Source organism: Hetaerina americana, unplaced genomic scaffold (assembly GCF_022747635.1).
Source record: "Hetaerina americana unplaced genomic scaffold, ioHetAmer1.1.p SCAF_10, whole genome shotgun sequence".
In the NCBI taxonomy this organism is placed as follows: Eukaryota; Metazoa; Arthropoda; class Insecta; order Odonata; family Calopterygidae; genus Hetaerina; species Hetaerina americana.
The window spans coordinates 28,769,198-28,782,290 of record NW_027286070.1 but is presented as its reverse complement, the minus strand read 5'-3'; the positions used below and the strand labels follow the sequence as shown (position 1 = coordinate 28,782,290).

The following is a 13,093-nucleotide window of genomic DNA, read 5'->3' as shown; positions in this document are numbered from 1 at the left end:
TCCCGCCCCCGAAGTTGCAAGAGAAAGAATCAAAGAAGATAAGGGAGCAAATAAAAATGAAGAGAGTTCTGTGGCTCAGTGGCAGGAAATGTTGAGAGGGAATGAGAGAACTAGTCTCCGTCGAGACCATGGAGAAGGAGAGGATGGGGGAAGTCCGCAAGGGGAAGATGAGGGAGCTGAGATTGGGAAGGGCGAGGAGAGTGAGAAGGGAGAGGGAGAGAAGGGATGGACTGGGAGGGAATGAAGATTGATAAAGGTGGAGAAATAAGAGAAAGGGGGAAATGGGAAAGAGGAAATGGAGCGGTGAATGCAGGGAGGAGAAAAGAAGAGTATATGGAACGATGTGGAATATTGTGCGAATAGGGAAACGTATATCTGTGATCACCATCCTACTTCCGCAAAAAAATTCGTTGGTTTACATAGCGAAAGGGATATTGGCAACTGCCTCACTAAATTATTTGTAGTGTATCAATATTTGCTGCCTCAGAGTGAACCCCAATTTGTTCAATCGCCAATTTGTCTGTTTTGAAATCGATCGACTCGTGCGACCATGTCGCATGCCATACCGACGTTAGTATTTAGGAACAGTGGATACGAATTTAGAAAATTCAAGAAATAGTCATTAGAAGCGACATATTGTTCAGACTTTTTCAAGAAATACTTTGAAAAAAATAGAATATTCTAAGTTTTTGATTAAACTATACCTGTATGATTACCTGTTAACAGTGACGGTGGTCAATTAAGATAGCAAAATCACAAAACCGTTATCTCCATTCCGTTTGACTTAGAGTAGATGGTATTTTAGAGTTCCAAAGAGATTGTCTACAACAGTCGAATTGTAAAAATAGGCGTAAAAACATTTCTTAGTATTAATAAAGGATGACTTTTAGGTGTAGCTACTAAGTAGTATTCTATCTGAGATGAAAAAACTATGTTAACGCCATTAGAGCAGGGAGAGAAGTTAAATAGGGTCAAGGTAGGCAATCAGGATTAATTAGTCCGTAATGAGGATTTATCGAGACGATTATTAGGTGCTATGATATTACTGAAAATATTAATTTCCACCTTGGCATGATTTTTTTCATATTTGTTAAAAGCGACTAGAACACGAGGCTGAACGGTTACATCAAACAAGTTTCAATACAGTTTTCAGCGATTTTGTCCCTTTATAAACATATGTTAATCCAAAATTTAAAGTTACCTTTATGTAATTTGCCTGAAGAAAAGAAGCCAATTAATGCCTTGAATATGGATATATTCCTGACTTGTTGGCTAACCGTGATAAGTTTGCAGATTCTTTTCGCTCTGAAATAATGCACAGAACGGCTCAAAACTTTGTTCAAGCGTATCCATTTCAAGAGTTTCATGGAAATGAATGCAGCACTTCTCGAGTCAATACAGTTAAAAAAATACAGCACTTCATTTTAATACCCCGAATTCACTCGATACATGTATTGAAATAGGTTCTTTAAACATTTTTTTTTATTGCAAGAATGCAATAAAATGGGTGGCTAGATTAGATAATCTCATAAAATATGGCTGTTGCTTTCATGTTATCGTACCAATGACGTTATGTATTGGATGAGACACGTCGAGCTTGTCAATAAATAGATTGGAGGGTGTTCTGATCGTAACCTTGGATAGAAAATCAGAAAAAACACTGGGTGAAGACTTGAGCATTGCAGTATAATATTAATTTTCCTAGATATCAATGGGGAAATACACAGAGCAAATAAAAGGGAAATCTAGTATTCAGAATCTAATTTGAAGCCGTGCGATAATTTGAGAATATATTTTGAGTTGAGAATTGAGTATTTTCGTGAACCGCGATATGTCATTTTTTTTCTCGATTAACAATCGATTAAAGGAAATAACTGGAGAGGCATTCATGCCTTTCGTTTCCAATTTCCGCCTCTCCAAAAAGCGGCTACTTCCGTACACGATATTTATGATTTAGTGGCGCCCAATCGTGATGAACTGAAAAAATTTGCTCCAACGCCTTCTATCTTAAACAGCTTGGATAATAAATCAAGAGACTGTCATATTGTATGAAGACCGAAAGTTGGAAATGGCAATAAAACTTTCCATTAACTGCTTCCTTCATTTTTAGAAGCTATATGTATTCATAATTTCCACAGTTTTCAAGTATGGCATATGCAAGGAATATATAAGTGCACGCTCGGACACGATCCGATACATTCGAATAAATACATTGAGATTTCGGAGAAAGGGTAAGATAACCCTGACATTACCCTCCAGTCGGAAATTAAATTCCTTGCTAACTCCTTTCAGTAAAAAAACTTTTGTGGCCACAGCTTTCTTTCCGTTTCCTTATCTATTACTTTCTGAAAGAAAAAAAAAGACGAAAGCGTTAAGAATAACTTAAAGGCTTCATGTTAGCGTAAGACATATCGATGTGCAACGACCCTGGAAGGAGGTGGGTTGTTTGAATAAAGAGATGGATTAGGGGGGGGGGAAGAAAAGAAAAAAATTGAAAAGAGGAAAAGCGTGAGAAAGAAAGGGAGAGGGATGTGAGGGTGAGAGAATGTGGAAGTGACGCGGAAGGAAGAAAGGAGTGGAGATTTTGGAAAACGTGGTCGAAGGAGAGATTCGAAGTAGATAGTAGGATGTGGCCATGTCGAAAAAGTGAGCGTCCGGGAGGAATAGTCCGGATGATGAATGGTTGAAGGGAAGGACATCAAGCGCGGGGTGGGGAGAAGGAACAGGGACTGAGCGAGGAAAAAAGGGGAACAGAGAAGAAAGTGGGAGAGGAGCGGGATGCGGTGGAGGGCGAGGGGTTGGGTGAGCCTAGGGCTAGAAAGAGATAGAGGGAGGTTGGCGAAGGGAAAAATAAAGAAGATAAGGAAGAGGAGAAATAAGTAGGAGGAACTGGGTGGGGGGGCAGAAGAGCACGGTACTTGGGTAGAATAAAATACGACGGGGGAGTGGGACGTGGAGGAGGGGATAGAGGGGGAAAGGATGCGTCTGTGTGTGACCTCACATTTCCTGTCCTCTGGGAACACTCTAAGAAAGACTGGTAGGGAAAGAGAAATGAAAAGATTGCACGGGAGCAAGGAGGGGGGAGGATTCGAGGGTAGAGAGGACTCGCACGGGTATGGAGTTGGTGGCTGGGAGAGCATTTGTGGGTTGGAGAAGGGCAGGGGGGAAAGGGATGATGGGGGAATCTGAGATGCGGCCGGACTGACTTGGTCTACACCGCAGAGTTTGATTCTCGTCAAAAGAATGGGCTTGACGCAAGGTAAAATAAGCTCTGACATTTTTCTTTTAAGTATAAAACAATAGTGATGTTGTATGTAATGTATATGTATTGGTTTGTAAGTGTATTGGTATTCTAAATTAATATACACGTGAATGAATTAGTGCTACAACAGGTAAACTGATTTCTATTCCGAGATAAAATACTTCATTAACGGATGTTTTAATTGAATATCGGTTCATAATGCGTTTTAATATAGAAGAGACTCTGAAGATAACGCAAATAACTTAAAAATAATGTTGAATATTTTATGAGCCTCACAGTGATTTTAGTTTCAGCCTCGTCTTCATAGTTCAACATCTAATTCACTTCGATATCCGGGCAACATCGTATGTAAAATCCTTGGATGTATTCACCCCATGGAGCCAATAGTCTCGAGCATAAAGGCAATCTGGGGAAGCTGGGGTTTCACAGCACTATAATATTTGCCACTTGCCGATCCCGGTGGCGGCGGGGTAACGTCCTCGTCTGCCATTCCAAGGGTCGCGGGTTCGATTCCCGCCTGGGTGAGTTTTCCTCCACCTAGGGTTTGGGTGTTTGTAAATGTGATCATTGTTATCGTTGTTAATAGTTCGATGTAAAGGCCAGAATGCGCTGTTTTCGGACTTATACTGAATAAATAAATAAATAAATAATAATTAGAGATGTTAGGACCACATTCATAAGACATGGCAAAATTTAAAGGTGATAATGTTATAATCATCGTTATATTTAATCTGATCATTTAAAGAAGGTTTTAAATAACCTCTGAATGTTTAAACATATTTTAGAGAGGTTAACGAAAATCAGCCACAGCCTACCCCGATTTGCTCTTCTTTATTTCATTCGTAAATAATTATCATTTTCTACATAATTTCTGGAAACTGAATATGGCAATTAATTACTAGTCTTTTTCACTATTTTCTAGTGTACTTCCACCAATTATGGAATTAAACTACCCAAAAAAATCTGCTCAAGCTTTACGCGTTTAGCATGTTACTCTGTGCTGATGACTCCTTTCTCCAACTGAGAGGACGTTTCGAAGTACTATCTCTGGAGTTGGTGAATTAAAGAAAATGCGCTTCTTTATTTACATTCTTCTGTCATAGGCCTAATCTAGATGAAGATTTAAATTTTCAGCTTATTTTATTTTGTATGAAATATTTAAATAAAGAAACCGTCATCTAATCGAACTAAGCCTATTTTATTATGAGGCCTCGAGGTCTACGAGGTCTACAATTATTTTTACCAATAATATTGTAAATGCCACAGTTGACTAATTTTCGCATAAGGTTATTGCTAATTTCCTGTCTTCTGTGGCCATACTTTCATTTAATTTCCTTTATAGAGTGTTGACTGAGTTTTTGCTAAGTATTTCTTCCACGAATATTTTTCCCAGGCTTTTCATCCTATTTAATTGATATTTTCCTATTTTGCCTATTTGTAAATGGGGTAATTATATTCTCCGTCCAGCTGGTTCCTTCAAATCAATTTTTCAATCAAATGTTCTTGAGCTTATCAGTTTCCCTCATGGGTTTATTACTTTATTTTCAAAGAATGTGCATGGAAAATTCGCATGCATTATTAAATATCTTCTATTCCATTATTCTGTCCTTATACTCTTTAAAATCTGTGAGCTATCCATCATTTGTAGTTATTATTTCTCATCTTCAGCTACCATTTTCTCTGTTTTAGTGCTAAAACTATGAGAATTTTTGCTTTACCATAAATAAGCTCTTTTTAATTTAAAATATTTTTTTAAAAAAGGTGTACTTTGTTTTCTTAATTATTCTATTCTACCAATATCTCCTCTCTTCGATCCAACCTTATGCTACAAGAGATATTCTACTACTACAAAGTAAACTCTGTCAATATCTTGTCAACATTTCCAAAACTATTTCCAAGTACTAGCACTGTTATTTATAATTGTATATTCGAGTGCTGATTACATACTTATATTCTCTACTTTTCATATTGAATGATATTTTGACTTTGGTCAAACCTCGAAGACAAGCATTGAGCTGCCTAATTCTAACTCTATTTAGAATGTTCTATCTCTCATCATTTCTATTTTAATTATCTTCCCCCGCTTTCTATTTTAGGTTATCAGCTACATTATTTCTTCTTACCTACTTATTACATTACTCTACAACTATTGCTCCTGTACTTAATAATCTACATCCATAATAATATAGCTCTAGCATTTCTATGTACCCTTTTTCTATTTCTTTCTTGATGTTTATTTACTTCAACTACCTCAATATGGTCATTAGAGTCCTCATTCCTTTCAAACAAGGTCTATCATCGTCTGTTGCGTCTTCTTTCATGCTGCTCTTAGCAGGGCTCGGTATTCCATATTGTGCGATAACTTCGTGAGACGACGAGCGCAGATGCCCTGCCTCCCTCGCCGCCGGGAACGACAACCGCGTGGACGAAAGGTGATCTGCGTCCCCCGGTATCCAGAATTCTTTATCTTATTATTTCAAAAGTGAGTTCATGTACAAAGCTTTGAAAGTAGTTCTCCCTTCCATTACGTGGATTTGTTTTGAACGTGAAACTATCGATTAAAATTATCAACCCAGTGAAAACAATGTATTTCGTTGACGCCCCTCTGATGAAAGGCAATCTGTTCATTATTATTGCAATATTTATTTACTTCCATTTCCTCAATATGGTCCTCATATCTCACATTACTCTCCAACTTGTCTGCTGTGACTATCTATCTATCATTGTCTGCCGTGTGTGTCTGCATCGTCTGGCTCCTGTACATTATTCTGACAGATACGGTTGAACCCATCAAATTTATACAACCAATGCAACTCGAGTGATAATTATCATGCAAAAGACTTTCCAATATATAAAAGTATTTATAAATGGCATTACAAATTAATTTCCTTATATTACTATTCCGAGATATTTTGTTAATAATATTCCAAAATAAACGGAAAATGAATCTTTCCTTTAAATTTCATTAAAAAAATTTTTTTTCGTAGTATAAGGTAAAAGAGTCAATCTTACAGGTATTATAGGGTTGGTGATTGCGAGAAGATGATGGATTTCTCTGTTTTTCCTCTCCCAAACTTTTGGCCTTTTGCGATTTATTTCCAAAGAAATGCCATCAAAACTATTCCTCATCGACTGTAGAACAGTCTTAGTCTGAGAAAAAGTTCTCTATCTCTTACTGTTCTTCTTCTCTTCCACATATATATTCATCTTATGCTTTTCTACTCTCCTGATTTGCCATCTTATACAGCATTGGCATCAAGCTGTAATGTTAGTTCGAAATCATTTTCTCTTCTGATCGTATTCTCTTTCCTATTCCATTCACTTATATTCCACACCCTTGTCCCGCTTTCTATCTGTCTTGCCATCCTCTTATGAAACCACTTCCTGCCAGTCAGACGGCGTGAAAAGAGTTCCCAGAAATTGGGAATATTGCCTTCCTACAAGAGAGAGAGAGAGTGGTTTGGCGGCGGAGAAGGTGGCTCTGAGAGGAAAAAGGTTATTGAAAATTAAGAGGCGCGAATGACGGCTGCGTAGGTGCCTTCTCTAAATTTCCCACCCTCTGTTCCCCGTCTATCTCGTCATTTCCTTTTTTGCACCCAATTAGCAAGGGGTTCTCAGGGTAGATGTGCAACTTAGCGTGAAAGTCGACCTCCTTCGCACTCAACCTCTTTTTATTTTTCCGAAAGGAAGGTTAATTTCCTTTCTCCACGACCCATATGGCCCCGTGAGTGATTGGGAAATACAAAATACGTATGTTATTCTAATTTTTCCTGTTATCACTACAAGATAAATTGACTTTTAATAAAAGAATTATGAAAATAAGAGAATCAGTCTCCCTTGTTTGCAAACATAGGAATCGTCTCGTTATTTTTTTTGTTTCCGAATCCTTTTTCACAGGATTCTAATTTCAGTGTTTTAAATCAATACGGAAATCATTGTGGCATATGGAAGCAAATTGAGTTCAAATAGTGATTAAGAGTACTCATAACTTTAAGTAGTACTCTTTTGTTAATTTTAATGATAGAACTTTCTTATTGCCTTTCGTATTTCCTCAGGTTATCATTAGTTTATGTGTACCTAATTATAAATATAGCAGTTATAAACTCACAAGAAATATGAATGGAAGACACACATTCCCTATTATAGTAGTATTTGTTTTAGCGAAAAACCTTTGATACATTTTTGAGCTTCCCATCAAGCAGGGCTTAAATGAACACAACATAGTTTACTTGATCTCTCCTACACTGAAACCTAAGTTTGTACACAATAGATTTATACAAATAGGGTACAAATCCACCATCCATAGAGAAGTGCCCCACCAAAAGAGATTTGCACATGACTCTAAAAACGCTAGACACTCAATGAAACTAAATATTACTTATGCTAAAATATCTTTATGATTAAATTGCAGTTAACGGAGTAACATAATGAATCCCACATGACAGTGTTGATAAATGGTGCTGAATCGATATCATACCGTCTCCTTAAATAATGAATTCCTGAATTATAATCACAGTACATTTATTTTCAAAATGTTGTTATGCATTTAATATATATTATATATATATATATATATATATATATATATATATCAAAACCTGTTTTACGATAAATATTACAATTATCGTTTCCATTACCTAATTATTTGGCATCCCACGTTCAAATGCGATTGTCCAATTGGCTGTCCAGAATGGCACTGAAATATGAAAATAATTTGATTTAAATAACATTGAATGATTTAAAAGTATGTATATTGCCCACTTCCATTAAGTTGGAAAAATCAAATGACATTCAAACTGAATATTTGCTTCCACAATGGGTGATATTTTCATGAGAGATAAACGTTCATAAACGTAAAGAAATATATGCATTACTTTCATAATATGTCCCTCATCATTTGAGTGTTATGACATTGCCATTGTCATACACTCTGAGTGAACAATACCTAATTCAAATATGGAATAAACCTTTTATATTCCGAGTAAGATATGTCGTTAGTTATTCCCCAAGCTGGTGGTTACGCTATGCATGGTATTTCATATTTATTCATGGTATATTAAAGTTATGAATTTGGAGTTCCGCTTTGAACAGTATGAAAAGTAAAGAATGGCCGACTGAATGTAACACCTTTGCCAGGCTTCATTTTAGTTTAATTCAGTGAATTGTTGTCTTCCCTGTGCATGTGGGAAGGAGCCATATTGCGTCACTGTCTTTTATTGTAGTCTTGCCTGGGACAAGTCAGCCAACTGCAATAATATCCTTGAAAGAACAATATCCAGCGTATATCAAATGAATATGTGGATCGCGGTAGTCCTGGGGGTAGAGTGTTGTACTACTTACCGGAGGGGCCCGGGTTCGATTCCCGGGAAAGTCTCTGGGTGCCTTCAACTGCACCCAAGCTATGTGACTTTTCGGGTTCCAGGCCTTCCTGGGAAACCATAACCGGCACAGGGAAAGCAACTGGCCCCCCTACCCTGATGGGTGAATGTCACACGCCGTCGGGTTTAGTACCGGGTGAACTCTATCATCACCTAAGCCAAACCGATCGACCTTCAAAACCAAACCGAACTTCAGGTTGATTAGTGTGTTTTTGGTTTTATTAATTGAATGTTACCAGAAGTCACCTGTATTCCCCCGGGTATTGTGAAATAATTTGAACCAGAACAATGTATCTTTTCTCATGAATTATCAGGAAACACTTAAAATTTGATTGAAATAAAATATTTCAATACTCTTTCTTCACCGATTCTAATGTAACTGGAGAGTTAGGGAGCATGAATACAAATATGGTGTTGACAGATTTGAAATGTCACGTTGACTTAAAATTAAGATTTACAAACATTATAATATTTATTCAAGCTCCATGTAAAAGTGTCATTATTGAGATTGGCATATTAAGTAATATAATCAATTAAAAATCATTTCAGGAGGTAACAAAGCAATATATCTCAACTTATCACTATTCTTTTTCTCTACATTTCCATCATCAGCTTTGCTACAGTGTGACCGTGGCCGTTACAATGCTCCTACCCTGTTCCAAAGTTCTGAAAATGAGTAAATCTACATATTTACAATGGAATTGTTCTATGCTTGGAATTTGGTGATTAAAAAGAAATAAACTTGAAATTCGACCATTGGAAACAATTCGAAGCGAAAATATTTTCATGAAATGAATATTTTTGGCAATTTAAAAGGAATGTCAATAATACCACTACATTTAATTTGCTCATACTTTAGTTCGTTATAGTTTAACTCTGAATTGGTTCGTTTTTACTTGTCGCTAGATAAAATTATTGCAAGAGTGAATGATCGAGTCGATTAACTCAATATAAAATATACATTATTACGTTCTCGTTCTTCCGGTAAGTCTGAATGAATATTCCGTGAAATAAATACTGGACGAATGGCCACCCTCATTTCCAGAGCGTCATACGAGCGGAATTTGAATCCCACCGCAGGACAACAATTTGATGCGCCTCGTCATTCAAATTGGGCGGCGTGCGCCTGACAGAGTTTCTGTGATGCGAACTGGATGGTTCGATGTGGTCGCGAGAAAAGCCAGTGCTTGAACTGGAATAATGGAGAGCACGGGCCGGAAGACCACCACCGGTGAGTAAGAATTAAGTGGAGGGGGAATAATGTTGTTTCACTTCTAATGCCCCCAATGACTTGGATGGTCCTCTAAAATTATGTTGTCAAATCATGTGACTGGTAATATATGATATTTTTTTTCTTTCACCGCCAATTATTACAAAACATTTTTTCCAATAAATGGATAGTGCCTGCCATTTTTTACTAAGCCCGATGATGGCAGAGAATTTGAAAATAACTTAAGAAATAGTAAGTTCTAATTATAAATATTTATATTTGCCATGATGCAATAATTATTAGAGCGTGATGCATTGTAATAATTTTAAAAGGGATTTGATAAATCAATAATTATTATTCATTGCAGTAGTTGACTTGGTTAGGGTAGATTTTTACCGATATCGGGCACTCCAGACTACTGTGCTCTAAAATTATAATATTCTTATTGAGGTTAAGGTATTTACGCTGAATATAGTACGTTTTTCCATGCCGGACTAAATTGTTAATACTAAATGATTCAGATTTATTTCTTCCTGCTTATTATTTAATGATACATGGCTATAAATGAAGATTATTTTTTTGGTGAATTACATAATTAAATTCCAATTTTCAGGCGTTTATATGAATATAATGACGCTCTTCACAGGAATTTCCATGAAGACCTTAGGCGTTATTTGGCTCCTTTGTTACAGTAATAATTGATTGAGTTGTCATTTTTTTGGGTATATGATTGTCGGCTTTAAAACCCAAGTTTATATTTTGCTGTTTACGAAATGATTATGAGATATATATCTTAGACGCATTTTTTCTCTAATCATAGTTTCTCTAATCATGAAAGAGACTTGTAATAGATTAAACATTAACCAAAAACACTAAATTGTAAAAACTGCAACAAATATTTTACCCTGCCGTAAACTTGTCGAGCTATCGAAATATAAAACGGTATATTTCAACAAAAAGGTAATGAAACTTTCAGATTAAAAGGACAAATATTCAAATATTGACAGTAAGACGTTGAATCACAACATCATTCATAATTAAACTTGCCCATGTTTCAAAGAACCGAATGGGAAAAAATTTGGCCATTTTACTTTTCTACAAGCATAAATATGTAATTTCCAAATATCTTCAAAAATTTATGCTATCTCAAGACTTTCATCCTCAATAAATGGCACTATTATGGTTATCCAGTCACCTTACTCTAATTTTATCGATTATTAATGTAAACAACAAGTTTTGGCCACTATTTTTTTGCAACTTAATGCAAGTTAAGAATATATTAACTGTCGTATTGGTTGTGGCTATGAAATTCCCCATAAAATTGTTCATCTCTTCAAAATTCCAAATAACGTTTGATGCTCCACTAAAAGTTCAATTATTTTGCATGTATATATGAATGGTCTAAAAATCCATGCATTAAATTCATTTGGAACTAATGAAAAACTTCTTATAACAGCACGAAATATTTAAATTGCCAAAAATATGTGTGAAAGGGAGATATAAATAAATATGCATAAAAATATTCCTTCCCTTTGAAAACTTAAAAAAAATAACGCTTAGAAACGTCTATAAGAAAAACTGAGAAGTACCGGTAGGTGCATACATATGTTTAACAATATTTTTTCTGTGATCACTAAAATTACTAGGGAGAAATTATTTGAAATTAAAGCAAGATCATATCCTTGCCAGAACCTGAGTTCTACTCGAAAATCTCATTGAATTGAATATTTGGTGCTGGAAGTTTGTTCACTACGCCAGCCGAAATCTTAATCCCATGGAAAGCGTTAAACATCCTTCATTTTGAGAATTGAAAGGGAGTCCTCATGTTAAAGAAGCAAAACTTTCACGTGACCTTAGTTGGTGGGAGGGAAGGCAAGGATGTGGAGAAAAAGGAAGTGAATTAATTAAGCGGGGAGAGATTTAGGCTGCTTCTCACGCGGGAGTGGAAAAGGGCGGAGTTGTACCTTTTGTTCGTAAAATCGGGGTTTGTTGCAGGAGGGACGGTAGTCTCGAGATTCGTTTATTATCACCCGGAGGGAGAGTGACGAGGGAAGAATGAGAATCCTAAGGAGATGGAGTCGCAATCCATCTTCGGAGAGGGCTTTGGGACGAGAGATACAAGAGTTTGAGGGAGGCGATGGTGCGCGGAACGATGAAAGCTGACCCCAAGGGTGGAAACTCCAGGACAGTTGGAGGAAGGGGTAAGAAATGGAAGCTTGAAATCCTGTTCTCAGCCCATCCTTCGACAATTTAAACAAATTGGCTGCTTTCATTAAATTTCAGGGAAGTTTAAGAAGCGTGTACAATTACACTGGTTTTTATGGAATGGACATGTTAATTCATTGTCATTGTTATTTATGACGATTGATCCGACAAATTCATTACTTCCATCTTTTTTAATGTCTTAAAACTTCAAGTACATTTTTTCAGTTTTAATTTTACCATTAGCTCTATTTGTGGGACTTCTACCGTATTTCTTCGTGAATACTCTCCTCACAGTTTACGTTCTATAGTCAACAAATATACCAAAATATGCCCGTAATGAAATTTAATTTTTAAAATTTTTTCCACTTCTAAAAACCACCCATTAAGTGTTTTTCTTATGAATGGAGGGAATTAAACAATTTAAAAGGCGGGTGTCTGTGAGCACCGTCAGATTAAGTAAATACTGTGATTTTTTGGGTAACACACATCTACAGAAAATCGTAGGTGACATAAGAAAAGGGAGGGCCAATCATTGAGTGAATCTGTGGATTGGGATGCAAAGGTACGATCTAGCGCTACCCAAAGACAGTCTACGGAATGGCTTGATATTAATCAATTAAATTTAAATACTAAGAAAACTCAGCATATTGTATGCGGTCTTAAATCAAACATAACTGATACTGAAACTCCTAAAATACTAGGAATTTATTTTGATACAAAAATTAACTGGGAGACACACCAGTGAGACCTGTAATAAAATGAGTAAAGTTTTTTATACACTAAGAAAACTCAACTTCCTCATTTCAAATGAGAATCGTTTAACACTTTACCATGCCTTCTTTCAATGCCATTTGAATAATGTTGTTGAATTATGGGTTAATTCCCCACATCTTTAACAAATTTTGCTACTATAAATGACAGCTAACCGTTCTCTTGCTAATATAACACCACGTGATTCCTGAAAAACTTTGTTTTTTTAGTTATGGGATAATGACTGTATTTAGATTATATATGTTTAAGGCTGATTCTGATTCATTT

At 36.2% G+C, this 13,093-nt stretch overlaps 1 protein-coding gene across 1 annotated transcript in view; it reads right to left on the bottom strand.

Moving 5' to 3' along the window:
- Positions 1 to 13,093, bottom strand: part of LOC139700024 (uncharacterized) — a 569,652-nt gene that overhangs the window by 442,755 nt on the left and 113,804 nt on the right. The window contains exon 3 of the mRNA XM_071598462.1: positions 7,900 to 7,958. The gene's annotated coding sequence lies outside the window, so the exon portion shown is untranslated. The remainder of the gene's footprint in view (positions 1 to 7,899; positions 7,959 to 13,093) is intronic.